Source organism: Oryzias latipes, chromosome 22 (assembly GCF_053564925.1).
Source record: "Oryzias latipes strain Hd-rR chromosome 22, Olatipes_Hd-rR_3.1".
Taxonomy (NCBI): Eukaryota; Metazoa; Chordata; class Actinopteri; order Beloniformes; family Adrianichthyidae; genus Oryzias; species Oryzias latipes.
Window position 1 is genome coordinate 26,600,662 of NC_136258.1, and position 15,872 is coordinate 26,616,533.

The window sequence follows — 15,872 nt, forward strand, 5'->3', positions numbered from 1 at the left end:
CGGTCAAGTTAAAAACTTTCACCCCTGAGGTAGGATTAACTGGGCTGGTAGGATACGAGTCAAATTGGCTAAATTATTATAAACCAAAGTGCAAAAGAATTGGAATGTTTTTTTTTAGTGTGCATACATTACAAAGCCTCATTTGTATGATAACTAAAATAGAATGAATCATATAGAAATGCACATTCATATCCAACTAAATGTATAATCATTTGTGCCTACTTAAGTCATATTGAGTTATGCATTAGCACTGTAGGTCTACATTTATGCAGATATTAAATCAACAAACTAAAACAAAAATTCATTTCTGTGCAGTTTTTGTAGCGTTTAAAAGTCCAGGTTTTGACAGAAAACTAGACTAATTCAGACTTTTCTTAGGAAACCGTCTCAGACGTTCATAGCTGATGCCCATTAAATATCTATTAGTTTAACATCTTACCAAACTAAAGCAATTTTGATGTTTTTCAGAACCATTGTGCACCAAGTATACATCTTCAGACATAATGTTGATGCAAAGTGTCAGGAACTATAGTGGTGAGGAACCCAGAATGTAGGGGACTGGGCTTATGGCAGGAGAGAAAGGCTTCGATGAATAAACCAAAACAAGAAACAAATAAGAGCAGAAATAAAGAAAAGCGTGACAAAACAAGCAACCTGACAACCAGACACTTAAATACTCTGAAGGTAATTAACTTAAATGAAGACAGCTGTGGAAGATTACCAGCTTGAAGTGACAGGAAGACATGAAAGATGACCAAAATGAACTGAAAAGAAACCAAAGATTGGATCCTCACAGTATTTTCAGATCCTTGTTTCTTTCCTGTGTTTAATTTCCAACTGGTTGTAATTTGTGCTGCCCAGTGAATTAAGGACTTTTACAACAGTTTAGCTGAGTCATAGTATGTTTATTTCCATTTATATCTGTGAAATCAAATAAAGCAGAGTGTGGACAACACTGAAACAGAAACAAAGGAGAACATCCAAATTACAAACTCTGAAATACAAAAAAAAGGAAAAAGGAGAATTCACAATCAGAAAATCCTGGTCTACGCGGTGATCCATCATCTGACGTATGTGGAAGAGCATTTCACTTCTAAACTTCCTGGTACTTTTAAAACCTCCATCATTTTTCTCAATCTGGGAACTAATATGTCTGTCAAATAAACAACACCTTTCTGCTGATCTCCATTTGTTCTCCATGAGGATGAAGCAGGGATTTTCTTGGATAAGCAAAGCCAAATCTGGAGTCTCATCTGACTTCTGTCTCCTGTTTTTTGTTTACACATGCGCGGATGTAAAACTGGGACATTTGTCAAATAAAGGTGGATCTATGCTGAGGCATATCAGCTTCTCTTGGAGAAATCAAGTGCTTATCTGATATCGCAAGGTCAGAGATATCCAGGTGTCTCCAGGTGACTTGAAAAATCGGTGAATAATCCGGTGTTTAGTGTGCGTAAACGGGCTCCCTGATGGTTTTGGTGGTTTTCCTGATCATTTTAATGACAAATCAAAGGCCTGCTTAGGCTTAAAAGATTAAGCTCCTGTGAAAGACCCACTCTAATCATATTTTGATTTATTTTAAAAGTGTTCCCACTGGCCTTCTTTTTATGATTGTGCCTCTTTTCTACATAATCGAAAAACCTGTGTTTTTTTTCTGGGACATAGTTTCTGTAGAGTGGCAGAAATTCACCTCTGAGTGTGGGCGAGACCGTTGTGGTGGAGCAACCCCGCCACCCGTTCCCCTCGCTGTTGCTGAGAGAGCTCTGTTAATATGCTCTCTCGGATCATAACATTACAGGTGCAACAAATATGGCGAGCAACATTTCATCTGCACCTGATTCACAATAAGAAAATGTAATCTTGAGTTTAATTTCATTTATTTATGATCGTCATAAAAATGCCACAAGAACATGCTAAAAAACACTTCAACATGAAGTGGGTCTCCAGCAGAAGGTTGATTAATAATCAAAACCATGAGGCTCAGTCACTTTGGCTTCCTCTTACATAAAGAGGGGGAGTTTCTACCCATCTGGTCTTTCCAGGCCCAAACATCCTCATGAAAAGTGAGTTCTAGATGGAAGATATTTTGAGCTGGTTGTGGCTTCAAATTCCCAAATTAATGTTCTGAAGCAAAAGGAAATGTTTCCTCTTTAAAAATGTTATAAATGTGCTGGAAATAACTCACAGCTTGACTTTCTCCCACTGTGCTGTGATTCATATCATTTCCCGTCATAATAACTCATGCTGTCACCATAATTGGTTAACTGTGTTTAATCACACGCAAAATTGATCCCCAGATAAGTAATATTTCTGGAAAATCTCCTCCCAGCTCTGATTGTGTTGCCCACTCACTTGTAGCAACGCTGCGTTAATGACTGCGCTCGCAGTGGCGGTGTGGGAGGGCTGACTGTGAGCTCCACTCATGTCCTGGCAGCAGCGCAGCAGCTCAGAGCAGGCCAGCTCTTTATCAGTCATTCTCTTTGCAGTGTGCCACGCACCTCTGTGGAAGCAGACCGCGGACGCCACTGAGGCTGTGGAAGACAGGCGGGCGTCATTTATGCAGTATGGATTCTCCTGAGACACACTTCCATTCCTCCCTGCTCTCAGTGTTTTTCTCTGCCTGCCTTCTCCTGTCTGTCTGAACCAAAATAAGCAGAACTTTAATTAATTAGTCCCATAATGCCTGGACGAGTCTGAGATAACAGCCGGGACTTCGTCCTGCTGCTCTGCAGATCTTCTGACTCTCAGCTTCCTCGTCTCTGTCCGCAGTCAAACAAATGGACAGTGTCGCATCCTAATGTTTTTTCCATTTTCTGCCTCGAACAGAACGTTTTCTTGTGCGCCACCTCTCCATGCTGCATGTCGGGTCACAGAAATCATATTTGATTGTTTATGCAAATGGGGTGAGCTAATCTGAATAAATCTTTCCTGATCTCTGATGCAGTTTTAATCATTTTACTGAGTAAAAAAAATCAGCTTATTTGATTTTTGGGTGATTTTATTCATGAGATTATAAATTCTTGTTAATTAGGGTTTCTTTTTCAAACAGAACAAACCTGATATGTTTTATTTCCTCTTTTTTTGGTTACTTTAGTAACTGGATTAAGTGTCAGAAGCTAGTAAAGGTTAAAAAGAAGCAGGCGAGGCCTAAAGGTGCTTATTTCTGTCTAAAAATGACCAGAAAACATGAGGAAGGAGAAAGAATCAGGTATCTGAGCACAAGCCAAAAAGACAAGGTAATATGCTAAAGTAAAGAATCTAAAAACAAAAGAAAGAAGTACAGCAGAGAAAATTTGCTACAATATCCTGTTTCAGTGCTGGTTTACCCTTTTTGTTGAATTCAACTGGTCAAAAGAGAACAGTAAAGAGGATTCACTTTGCTGCCTATCATGGTGAAGAATGCCGTTTGCTGCTTTTTTCAGCACAAATTTGTCAACGTTTGGTTAAGGAATCATGTCATCGACAGTTTTGTCCTAATTTATTTACATGTCGTTAGTGGTGAACTGCACGGTGGTGTAGTGGTTAGCATTCTTACTTCAAAGCTTTGGTTTTGAATGGAGTTTGCATGTTCTCCTCCGGCATGCATGGGTCTTCTCGAGAAATCCAACTTTCAAAAAACATGCTTCACATATTAATTATTCCCTGTAATCGTGTCCCTTTGGTGCTGCAACGGACTGGCAAACCACTCAAGAAGAAAAAGTGTTTGTTGCCATATTCAGGGACGTTTCACAGAATTCGGTGAATTTGCTTGGGTGGGCCCTGCCTTTTCCCAGCAATAGCTGATATAGGCTCCAGCAACAACATGCTGGGAAAACAAATAAATTGATTGTGTCTCTTAAGGTGTGTCATTTTGTTCCTGGTTCCTGGAAAAATTCACCATCCACATAAGCTTTTAGGCGTTGGCACAAACTACAAAGAGTGCACTGTCCCTACAGGTCAGTCAAGGTCAGTTGTTGTTGTTGTTCTGTTTGTGGCTGAGACGGCGTGTTATCAGGTTTTATGTTTCTACACAACGACGTTCAACTTTAACGGAAGAGGACTGGGGTTATCAAAGCTTTAGCAGCTCAGAAAAAGGAAATAAAAAAGAAATAAAGTCAGCAGGAAGTTTCACATTAAGACGGATGAGAGCGCCCGGTGTTTGCTGCATTGTTATTTTTCTTCAGACTTCATGCTGTTTTTTTCCCATCAGTAGGAAGTTAGATCGTGCCACCAAGGTGGACGATTATTTATTTACTATATACATTATTGATAATAACGGCAGTCAATATGGAGCATAAATATTCCTCCAGATGGTGGATTTACTGAGTCTACAGTTGGACATCCTTTTTTTTTGTATTTCAGCTTCAATAAAAAACAGCTTTTCTTCTATTTATTCACACAGGTTCACCAGGGAGGAGGAAAAAAAGTATTTTTATTTCCCTGCAACGCCCGACTTCATCTTTCACCCTGAAGCATGTTGCTACCTTCTAGGTTTCTCCACTGCTGTGAAACTTTCTGCTGAGGCTCGTTCGTTTTTACAGCTGGGGGATACTAAGTAGTTTCTGAAAGGATGCGGAGAAAGTTTACTCTTTTTGATAGGAAGCTGTAAACATGTCTGACGTATGTCCGACTGAACAAAGAAGGTATACCGACTAAAAGTGTTGATGTCAACCAGAGTTCGGAGTGTCATTCCAGAAGAAATCCTTTTCCTGACATCCACCGAACATCTAATGTACAGTATATGGATAGGCCTTTCATTCTTTTAATCTTTAAAAGAACAAGGAAGTATGAAATTAAGTACTTATTAAAGTGCAGTATGTTTGCTTTGCTATATTACGCCAGCGAAACTATTTGATCCTTGCAAAGATTAAAAACCTTGTCTTTTTGAGGTTGATGATATTTTACCAGACTTGAAATTGTTGCATCTTCTCCTTGCTCTTCACTTTTCCAAGCTTTTTTTAAAATTACCACAGTTTAGTTTTTTTTTTTTTGTCTCATTAATAATGTAGAAACAAGGAAATTATTATAAAAAAAAGAGTCAAAATCAATTTGCTCCAAACTCTTGACGATGTGAAAGACTCAAAAAAACTCAAATTACACCATAATTTTAGTTCAATTTTAAAGTTAAAGTTCATTAGATTTAGAAAAGTTATCCTAGCATTCATTATCATTTTTTGGGGGGGGGGGATTAGATTTATGTTCTTAGAACAAAATTATACAAGCATTTATTAAGAACAGCCAACTTGTAATATTGTATTTTCATTTTGTCAACATTTTGTTTTAAAATGAGTCTTTTCCACTTATTACAATGGATTTTAGTCGCAGGAATCAAAATAAATTACAGTCCTACTGCTTAAAACTATTGGCATGTTAGAAGTAATTCTATCTAAGTTAGCTTTTTTATTTCTTTTTTCCCTTTTTGAATGTTTGTGTTTTCTAGATTTTGATATATAAGATTTCATGTTAAATAAAAATACTTCACTGCGTGGATGCATATTTCTTCTATTTTTCTGTGATTTTTCTCTTAAGGTTAGTGTTCTTTTCCTATTTTAGGCTACCTGTTTTTGGAATGGAAAATATTATTGTCCATGGTTGTGATGAGACACTGTAAAAAAACAAGACTTTGTTTTGGTGTCGGTGCTCACGTGAAGACCCTCTCATGGAAAAGCAGCTAAAGATGTACCACAAGGGAATGGGCATTACCATTAAAAAAACAAATCCATCATAACCCTTGTGCTATCCTGGGCACTTTAACATTGGGAGTTGGGTCATCTAGACCCACTAGACAGTGCTCTGAACCTTTTTTCTTCAATGATTTGTGATCTTCACTGGTGTCCATGGATTACATGAAATCTTTCCACCTTTATCCACCTTTGTCATGGTAGGGAGAACACGTCAATGGAAGGGTGGGGTCATCTAAGATAGCACAAGGGTTAAAAGAAATAGAACACTGAAAACTAAAAGACTGAACACCATGATGCATGTTTGCTTGGTTAGAAAGATTTATAAAACTAATGCAAAAAACCCGACATTCTCACTTTTGAAAGCATCCTCCACTCTGAGCATGCTTACATCTCCTCTCTGCAAGTCAGCTTTGATTAATGTCCAGGTGTTCTAGAAAGAGTCTATATCCCCTCAAAAACGTGCTCATGAGGGGAGAGTTTGGGCGGTGCAGCCCATCAGGCCGCCAGCAGACCTATCAGCACAGTCGGCGGCTGCCGCTGCCGCTCCTTTATCTGCCAGCAGAAGAGAGGAGCCTGTTACACACACACCAACATGCTCTCGCACATGACTCCATTCATGCCAGCCTTTTCTTTGTTCCCCTAAAAGCGGCGTTAAAACTTCATTTAGATGCTAATTTGCCCTTAGGAATCCAAAGACTGCCGGCGTTCGTTTTGCAACTGAGAAAGTGTTAATGTTTGGGTCTCGCCCGCATCCATCAGTGGCTGTTTAGAACTCCAGAGCTGGTCTGCATGGAAAATACGCTCACTGGCTAAAGAAATCCTCTGGAGAAATAATTCATTCTACATTTTCTCACAAGTAAGAAGTTCTTAAAGCAGACCTGAGGTCTACCTGTGTCAACAAACAGGTCATGGAAGCAGGAAGGTGGTGAGATGTGCACAGATGTTGAATCAAGTGACACATCTCAGTAAAACACGTCATTTTTCAAGCAATGATCTCAAACTTCTCTTGTTATGCTGTACATGAGCTAAACAGATGGGATTCTCACAGCGGTCAAGTAACGCTCTGCTGGTCCTTTCCAGTCCTGTCTCACAGCTTTGAGCTTCACAGAGAAGATACCGTAGATCCTTTAAAAGGTTATCTCTTTGGAATCAACACTTTCTCTCTTGTTGCTCCCCATGAATAAAGCAGAAGAAGTCCATTGACCACCTACCAAGCTCGGATAGAAGCCTGAGCAGATGTGCTCGGGGCAGCCTGCTGTTTCTGAGCGGAAAGTGGGTTTTGGCTGCAGGGTAGAGCTGAAGTATGTGGCGGTAACGCTCTCAAGGACAGATGCATGGAGCTGGAAACACTTCCTGGAACAGTCACTCACACTGATGAGGTGAGATGAGGTGATGCATTTTGAGGAGAAGCTGCAGAAACGAAGTCCTAAACTGCAGGAAGATGAAAATGGGAGCAGTGCTTTGCCTTTTTAACAGTACAAGATAATATTCAACTTTTTCCAGGATGGGTCATTGAAATCTATCTTCAGACTTTGTGTCATCAATTTTTGTCCAACACATCTTTTCCAAAGATGAAAATGAGCCTGTAAGATCAATTTCATCTACTTTGGTAAGTTACTAGCCAGTTAAAAGAAATATAAGCTGCATACCGAATGTTATGATGCATCTGTGGCTAAGGCTTTTGCAAGCCTTTAGGTCTCTGATTGCATAAATACCAGGTACCGATACATGTGACCAGACTAAATTCTGTTAAAATTAGGATTTCAGCGGCTCTGTAAACATTGATTTCTGCAGGAAATTTGAGTCACAGAGTCCTGTTGAATTGACCTTTTTAACTCCTGACTTCAATTCAGTTAGATCACTAATTTGGAGACATCTTGAGTGGTTTACAAGTGAGAGCTAGTCAACTTCACTAGTCACAGGATTTAGATAACTTCAGAGCATTCCTACTTTCAAAAGGTACCATTTGTGAAGTTGATAAGTGATAATATGTTTTACTTTTCAAAATAAGAATACCCGTTTTTACAAAAAAAAAATATGGCATGCATACTTACAGATCTTAAGGATTTGTGTTCATTAGAATAGCGGCTAAAAGCATTGTGTTGGAGCTGATGTTCTGCCAACTGACTTCAGAGCCCTTTGTGGTTCCTGTGTCACCAAGATTGAAAATATATGAAAAGTATTGAGGTCTGAAAAATGGACTATGATCCTCTGACATCTTCCTACTAACAAATATCCAAATCAGGAGATCATACATGAAGGGCTCTGGAGCAAATACTTCACGGTACACTTACCAGACACACGACGATGGTACGTTCTATTTTCAATTTGCTCGCTGTAACCCTTGTGCTATCCTAGGCACTTTAACATTGGGAGTTGGGTCATCTAGACCCACTAGACAGTGCTCTGAACTTTTTTTCTTCAATGATTTGTGATCTTCACTGGTGTCCATGGATTTCATGAAATCCTCTTCACCTTTATTCATCTTTTTCGTGGTAGGAATAACACGTCAATGTAAGGTCATAGGATAGCACAAGGGTTACTTGTGGTCACACAAGTCTCGAGGGAACTGCAAGACACTTGTGCTACCCTTAAGATGCAGGCCCGGACAACCCAAAAACCCACAGGGCCAGTACGGCTCAACCCTCACACGGGTTCATGTGACTCACGGTTAACCGTCAAACTCAGAGATTAATACTAAAAGAATTCCCCAACTGAAGCTTCAGCATAATCAAACTAAATGTTTTGACAAGAAACAGAACTTAATAAATCATTTAAAGTCCAATTGAATCTATTGAAATACAAAAAAATTAGTTTCATTAGGTTAGTTGGATGAATGACAATTTTTTTTCTGCAGATTTTGTCAGCGTTTGAGCATGGCTGTGAATAAAGCCCAGTAATAACAGCAAGACAGCCTGATTAATCAAATTACATCCTAAATGATGGTATTTTAATGCCTAGAGGTAAACTGACGCTTGTAAGTTTGAAATAAACATGAAGTTTGAATTACAAAGTAGGAAGAGTGACAGGGAAGCCGGCCGTCTCCCACATTACAATGTTTGGCATTGCCAGGAAAATCGGAAGTCAGTGATGATGAGGAGGAGAAGTGATGAAGACTGACTGACTGAGTCCCAAAAAAAGAGGCGTATTTCCCAGCATGCCGCTGGATCAGACACAGTTCACTGCTGACGCCAGGCCACAAATATGGAGGTAATGAGGTGCAATGAGCTGCTGTGTGTGCTGCATTTACTGACCTTTAATGACTGTTTTGAAGAGAGGGAGTCACATGACCGGCGGCCTGCTTGTCCCCGGGCGAGGACAGCTTCAGGGCTGCGTTTGGAAGGACGAGCACGGAGGAAGCAGAGATGTCTGCCAACAACAGGGATGCATGAAATCTTTAATTAAAGCTTAAGACTCCATCAGCATGGTTAGTGCCAGCTAAATAATTCTCCTTTTATTAGCAGCTGTGTCTGTCTCATACAGAGATGCCAGAATGTTGTTTCGCAGCTCGTGTGTGAAATGAACAAAGTGATGCAACGACTCGTAAACACTCGGCCTGCAACTTTAATGCTTTCTGATGTTTCTGCTTGTCTGATGCTCTTCCCAGAACGAAGACTTGACTGTTTTTGTGATCCATCTGGTCCAAAGGAGCTCCAAGAGTTCATGATTTTTCCATCTTTCTTCAGGCACTGGTCATCTCAACTTCCTTCCTGGATTTTACAGAAGTTCTTGGCACTCCATCCTCCTGTTTCACCTCAAATTCTTCTCTGACCTGGCTAGAATCGTGCCTTACTAAAAACTCATGTTCACTGGGACTCAAACCTGTTGAAGGATGGAAACGCTGCAGCAGAATGGGCGCTGGCTGAAGGAAAGTCATATACTCTTTGACCTTCATCAATTAATTATTTTTACATTAATAGATGAAAAGTACAGCAAGAGTCTGCATGAGAAATTCAACTATGAATTACGTAAAAGATGTTTAAAATAAAATTAGTTTGAACCTTTTTCTTTAAAACAAATGAAAGTGAAATATTCTCATAAACTTTAAATTCTTGTCACTTTTTCAGTTTGGCAATAGAAAGTTGACTTAAAATTCAGTGCTGTAATTATGTACAATCAAAAGATTATGAATTTTCATAAACAGTTACTCTCTTGGTTTTTTATTTGGAGGTTCTTCCATAAATGGACTCATTTGACTTTATTTATTGCTATTTTTTGTGATTTCGCGTTTGTCTTTTCAAATCAATTTTTTGGTCAAAAACTGTAATTAAAATTTAAAATGACAAACTTTACAAAGTCTTGAAATTTGTTCCATATGTTCAAGATTTTGATCATTACTCACAGAATATTTAAATGTTAAATCTTTTCTTTTAAGGTTTCCTTAAATTAAAAACTGAAATTTAGAAACAAAAGCAGCAGAACTGATGGAAATCCACCTTAAGAACTGATGGAAATGTCAACCAGTGCTGCATGAAGTGATGGTGCAACAAAAAAAAGGTATTTCAACATGTTTGGTGCCAAAATGTATGAATATAGACGAAATGTGTCTCATTTTTGACATTCATTTGTGCCAGGCTGGACTTTTTTGTTTAGTTTTAAACAAAAGTTATCTGGAAAGGCAACATTTACAAAAACTGAAAGAAACATCCCTTTCATGAGTGGGGCCACTTTATCTCTGACCACCTTAGCGCATTTTCTTTCAAAATACAAAATTTTCTCCTAAGAAATTCTTTTGAAACATAGAAAAAAAATGCTTTTCATCACTCTGTTAAACTTTTAAAGGTTGCTTTTTTTTATTTATTTCCTAGAGTCTTTTTCCATAATACGTTCTTTAATAAACTCTGAAATCTGATGACACTGACACGCAGGTCAAACTGTGATGGGTCAAAGAGGACACCCGGGATGCTTTTCTTCCTGACTTACAGCCCTCGTCATTTGTTTTAGTGAAAATTGTTTCCCTGTTGGTTTGCAGGTTTACAGCTTCCCCGGTTAATATGTGGAAGTGAGCCTGCAGGCTGCAGCTCAGCAAAAACACAGCAACTCACTTCTTGGAATCTTTTAGCTTCTCTCGATAAATCAGAGCAAAGAGAGACAATGTGCAGAGGCGCCGCATGTGTGGCCTGACGCTCGTGCGCGCTCTCATTTGTTCCTCTCGGCGTGGGGCTTGTGGGGGGCGGGGCTGTGCGGGGGCCCGCGTGGGCAAGTGCTGCCCGGCTTTTGCTTTTTATGGTTTCATTTAGTATTCTGTGGTGGTCCTCTGCCTGAAAGCCTCAGTGCAGGTTTATCAGCTTGTTCTGACTCCCTCCCACTATAAACGGCATAAAGCAGAACATTAACATACAGATTACTGCCTGATACCTATAATCCAAGAATGGCTTTGATTGTTAAAATGATTTAGTAGATTAAAATTGTCTTTGCTTCAAACATCAGATCTAACAACAGAATAAACCTACTATCAAAGTCAGTCTGATGCAAGCATCGCATTCTGAGTATCCTTTGTTTGTGTCCGCACAGTGGTGTAGTGATAAGCACTTTTCCCCAGTGAGAAGGCCCTGGTTTGATTCCCACATGGAGTTTACACATTTACCTTGTTCATGTGTGGGTTTCTCTGAGAATTTCCGCTACCTCCCAAAGTCCAGAAACATCCTTTGTAGTACAATTTGTCATTTTGAATTGTCCTTCTGTGTGAATGAGAGAGTGTGTGATTGTGTGGTCCTAAAACAGACTGGCAGACCATCCAGGGTGTACTACAGCCTTTTCCATCAGTGGCTGGGATAGGCTCCAGCATACCTATGAGCCCAAAAGGGATTAAGCAGATTTAGTAAATGGATGTTTTTTTATTTGTAGCATCTACACTAATATTCCGGTTTTCCTGTTTCTGAGCATACAATCAATAATGCAGATAGCAACCGCAGTTCGTTTTTCCCTGTTACAAACCTTTAGCCCAATATTCAAATGTTTGTGGTGGAAAAATGGTGGCCATTTTAAAATTATAATGATAAATAATAAAACAACCTGAGCTGTGTTTTTTTACAAAGTAGCCACAAGGCGGCTCGTCACATAAACACGTCAGTTCCCTTTGTTAAAAACTGCTTCAACATAAATATATTTATAGACTGATCCAGAAAACATATTTTAGATTTGTTATAAATGAAATCTGGACTGTAGATGGGTTTTTCCTGGATTCTGTTTGTTTCATTTCAATGTTTGCATTGATTATTGCAATGGAGATTTTCAAATGGAGAAGCGTTTGACCTGACCATTGTCCCTATATGGTCACTGGTATTCTGAACGTGACATCCTCCCTCAACCCCATGAGGTGGCAACACCGTAGAGTCAAAACCATCTCAGAGCATCAAATGTTCAGAGAACATTTGATGCAAAACCCTAACTGCTACATCCAAGGCTGTGTCACACAGCCACTACATACATTTTGCATATTTTCCACATATGAAATTTTGATCTTTCGTGATGTCTGATGTACGTAATTCACCCGTTAAGGGTTTTTCAATATGTGAAATTAGTTTTTAAGCTGTTAAAAATGTTTCGGTCTGTTCGGAATCATGCAGTTTCCTTGCATTTTATGTAGTTTATTTGCAATTATTACGTAAATCGCATGCAATTGTGCATGATTTTTGCTAGATGGATATGGAGATTTCTGGCTTTCCACAACCATTCTAATGGACTTTTCACACCCGTGCCACCAATGTATAACTTTTATCAGGTAAACGGTGCACTTATCACATTTAAATTACGTAATTTATGCATAAATCACTAATAAATTCCATACAAACAGCGTAATAATCACCCACAGTTCATGTTGTGTGTTCTTTGCGTGGTGGTTCGTACTTCTTCCATGGTCTTAACGTGGTTTAGTTGTGATACATCTGCAAAACTTTAACGTAAATCATAAAAACTTTTCTCACATCTTCTATACATATTTACATATGACCGATTTTAATCTGTGCAATATGTGCAAAATGTACGTAGTGGCTGAGTGAGATGGCTTTCAGATTTGACAGGCCTCAGAAAAAGTCCACAACAGTGCAACAGTAAGAAAACGAAAGAAGCGCACTGTGTAAGGAAGAGTTCAGAACAGAGGAATACGAGGGAACAAATTTAAGATAATTGCTCGCCATGCATCTAAATGTCAAGGTGGTTGAGTGGTAATATGGGCTTGTTTTCAGCAACAGGAACTGGAGACCCTGCAGTCATGCCCTCCATGAACTCCTCCGCAGGAAGACGTGACCCATCGTCCTGCAATTGGGTCTATATGGCAACCAAACAAATATAAAGAATTTTCAAGTGTTTTCTATTATGCTTTGGAAACCAAGCCTCTCAAGAGTCATCACCCAGAGACTTTGCAGTTTGAATATATGGATTTCTTCATGAACTGATGGAGACAGACAGACAGACAGAGCAGTGATGGCAGGAAAGGGTTGCTGTAATGCTTCCCTTCCAACCCAGCTCTGCCTGTCCCAGTAGAAAATGCTGATGAAAACCATATGTGACTCATCTGAGGAAGAGGAGCGTCATTAATTTCCACTTTGGGCCTAGAGCCATCTGATGAAGACATATCCCTTCCAGTCTGGCCTACTACTGAATAATTAGAGCAGAAAGAGCTCCACCAATACACCTTGTGTTAGCTTAGTTAGAAAACTTAAAGGAACTGAGTTGGATGGCGGAAGATTGGAGCTGGAGGGACAGAAATCTACAAAACGGCTGATAAATCAAGTTCAATAAGTTTAAAAATGCCTCATGCTTATGAAAGTACAGTTTATCTGCGTACCTTGACGTTTTGTGCAGGCCTACAGACCATTAGGTTGCGTTTAGAAACCTTTTACACCAAATTTTTGATGCTGAAAACATCAGAATGTGCAAATAAACTGCAACTGCAGACAAACATGAGGCTGTAAGATTTATACATTCAAACACACTATTGTACAGATTTGTAGGAAGTTAAAATAAAGGGAAAGTCTTTCATACTTCCCAAAGTTATATTTTAATGGAATTTCTGACTCAAAATATTCATGCAGGTTTTTGTTCATACTAAAGAGAACACAATAAAAATGACATGAAGCTTTGAGTCAAGACAAAGGAGTGAAAGTAAAATTCTGCAGCTTTAAATTCTCCAGAGTTTGCTTCACATCTTTTGACACTCATGCTAATGTTTCCTGTTGTGCAGAAAAAGACGGAAATCCAAGGTCGCTGTGTGAAGACCCACCTGCACAAGAGCAGACTGAAGATGAAGGCCGTGCAATGATCAAGAGGCTGTTGATGGGACAGTCGATGGGAGTCCTGATTGAAAATGACCTTCAAATACTTTTACTTCTGCTGTCTGCTGCATTGTCTGTGTAAAACTTATGTTTTTAGCCACTTCTAATCCTCTGTTTGATTGTTTCAATAAAATTCAGTAAATTTCTGCTTGAAATTAAGTATTTGTTTGTATTTACCCACAGGAACAAAAATTTTATAACCAGAAGTACATATATCTTTCACACAACTAAAGCCTAAGGCAGAAGAAGAGTGCAACTTCCAAATACTTCCAAATACCGCTGCACCAGGGGCGGCTGTGGTGCAGCGGTAGGGCGGTCGACCCATGATTGTAAGATTGCAGATTCGATTCCCGCCTTGGACGCCCATGAGTCGAAGTGTCCTTGGGCAAGACACTGAACCCCACCTTGCCTCTGGTGGTAGGCGGGCGCCTGTGTTTGGCAGCGGAGCCGCCACCAGTGTGTGAATGTGTGTGTGACTGGGTGAATGGGTCTGTGACTGTAAAGCACTTTGTCCTTGTAGGAAGAAAGACGCTATATAAGTATACGCCATTTACCAAATACTAATAAATACTTTACAATACCATGGCGATGGTAGTCTATTTTTATGGCCTTGGTGGGGCCCTATGACCCTAGAGCAGAGGTGGGCACTGAGGGCCCCATTCCTGCATGTTTTCCAACACACCCTCCTCTGGTATGTTCTGATTGGCTTGACACACCTGAACCAGGTAATCAGCCATGGTAGGGCAAGACTATCTGGAAATCATGCAGACACACCGGCCCCTGGGACCTGGAATTGCCCCCCCTGGCATAGAGTGAACTGCAAGACACACCTGTGCTCCTGTACGACTCTCCAACATAATTAACAACCCCCCCCCCCCCATACAGGAGCATTTAAGGCTTAAATTCATTCCAAGTAAATGTTTTTGTGATATTTTTTTGGGGGGGGGAAATACTGGAAAAATACCTGTTATCTCCACATGGTCTTCCACAGGGATGAATATCAAGCCCCCTTCTGTTTACAATTTTGAATCCTAATTCTGCTTAATATTCTGCTTTGCACACAATATTCTGAGCTACCATGCACCACAAAATCTTGTCTTTGCATCTTTTTAGAATAAGAAAAGCATCTCAACTAAAATTCATGTATTTTTTCTTTCTAAAGTCAAATTTTCTTTTGTCTCAATAAACACTTACTACAATTTACATGCATAACGTGACGGTTGTTACTTTTGCAGCTCATTACATTAATTACTTTGAAGTTACATTTGATTTTAATGGGATTTTACATTAAAAAGAAAAAAATGTTAGTTATGCCTCAAAGTGTACCACTCCAAACATCACAAGGAACATTTTCTTGCTGTCTTTATCTGGATTTCTCCTGGACAACGTAGGCGATGCTTTTTATTCTCAGTCTGCTGTAAACAAGCTTAACGTTGCTGTTTTCCACTAAAAAAGACCGTTTTCTTCTAATAAGGTTCTGCCTTCCAGCCTTTTTGGAGCTTTTCCAAGAGTCCTTGGATCTTCCATGAAAATCTCTGCCTTTGAACTGTTTAATTTTCTATGTTAAATAATAACATGCAGCAACATCTTATAAAAATCTTAAGGAGTCCAGGTCAGGCACGAAATGCACAACTTTAATTAAGCTTACTTCTCTCTCACAGTAAAAGGATGAATGCTAATGTCATTTTGAATTAGTCTGCAAGGTCAAAGCTGTTGTCTTGTAGTGAGATAGCTTTTTATTGTGTTTGCCTCCGAGGAGAAAAAGTGGCTTCTTCTCTTGTTTGATAAACTTTCACTGACTGAATCTCAGTGTCTCCAGAGAGACCAGCTGATCAGTCCAGCAGCCTTTCTCCAAACAGAGACCTCTGGATTTCCTCTTTACTTAAATCAATTTCTTTGTCAGAAATAAAAGCCGAATGTTTGATGGAAAATG

At 39.4% G+C, this 15,872-nt stretch overlaps 1 long non-coding RNA gene across 1 annotated transcript; it reads left to right on the forward strand.

Annotated features, from left to right (window-relative positions):
* The first annotated feature begins 5,165 nt into the window (after positions 1 to 5,165).
* LOC105356890 (uncharacterized) lies at positions 5,166 to 14,541 on the forward strand. Its single transcript, XR_910942.4, has 3 exons — positions 5,166 to 9,090; positions 9,350 to 10,160; positions 13,849 to 14,541. It is a non-coding gene; the product is annotated as an uncharacterized LOC105356890 (long non-coding RNA).
* The last annotated feature ends 1,331 nt before the right edge of the window (positions 14,542 to 15,872 follow it).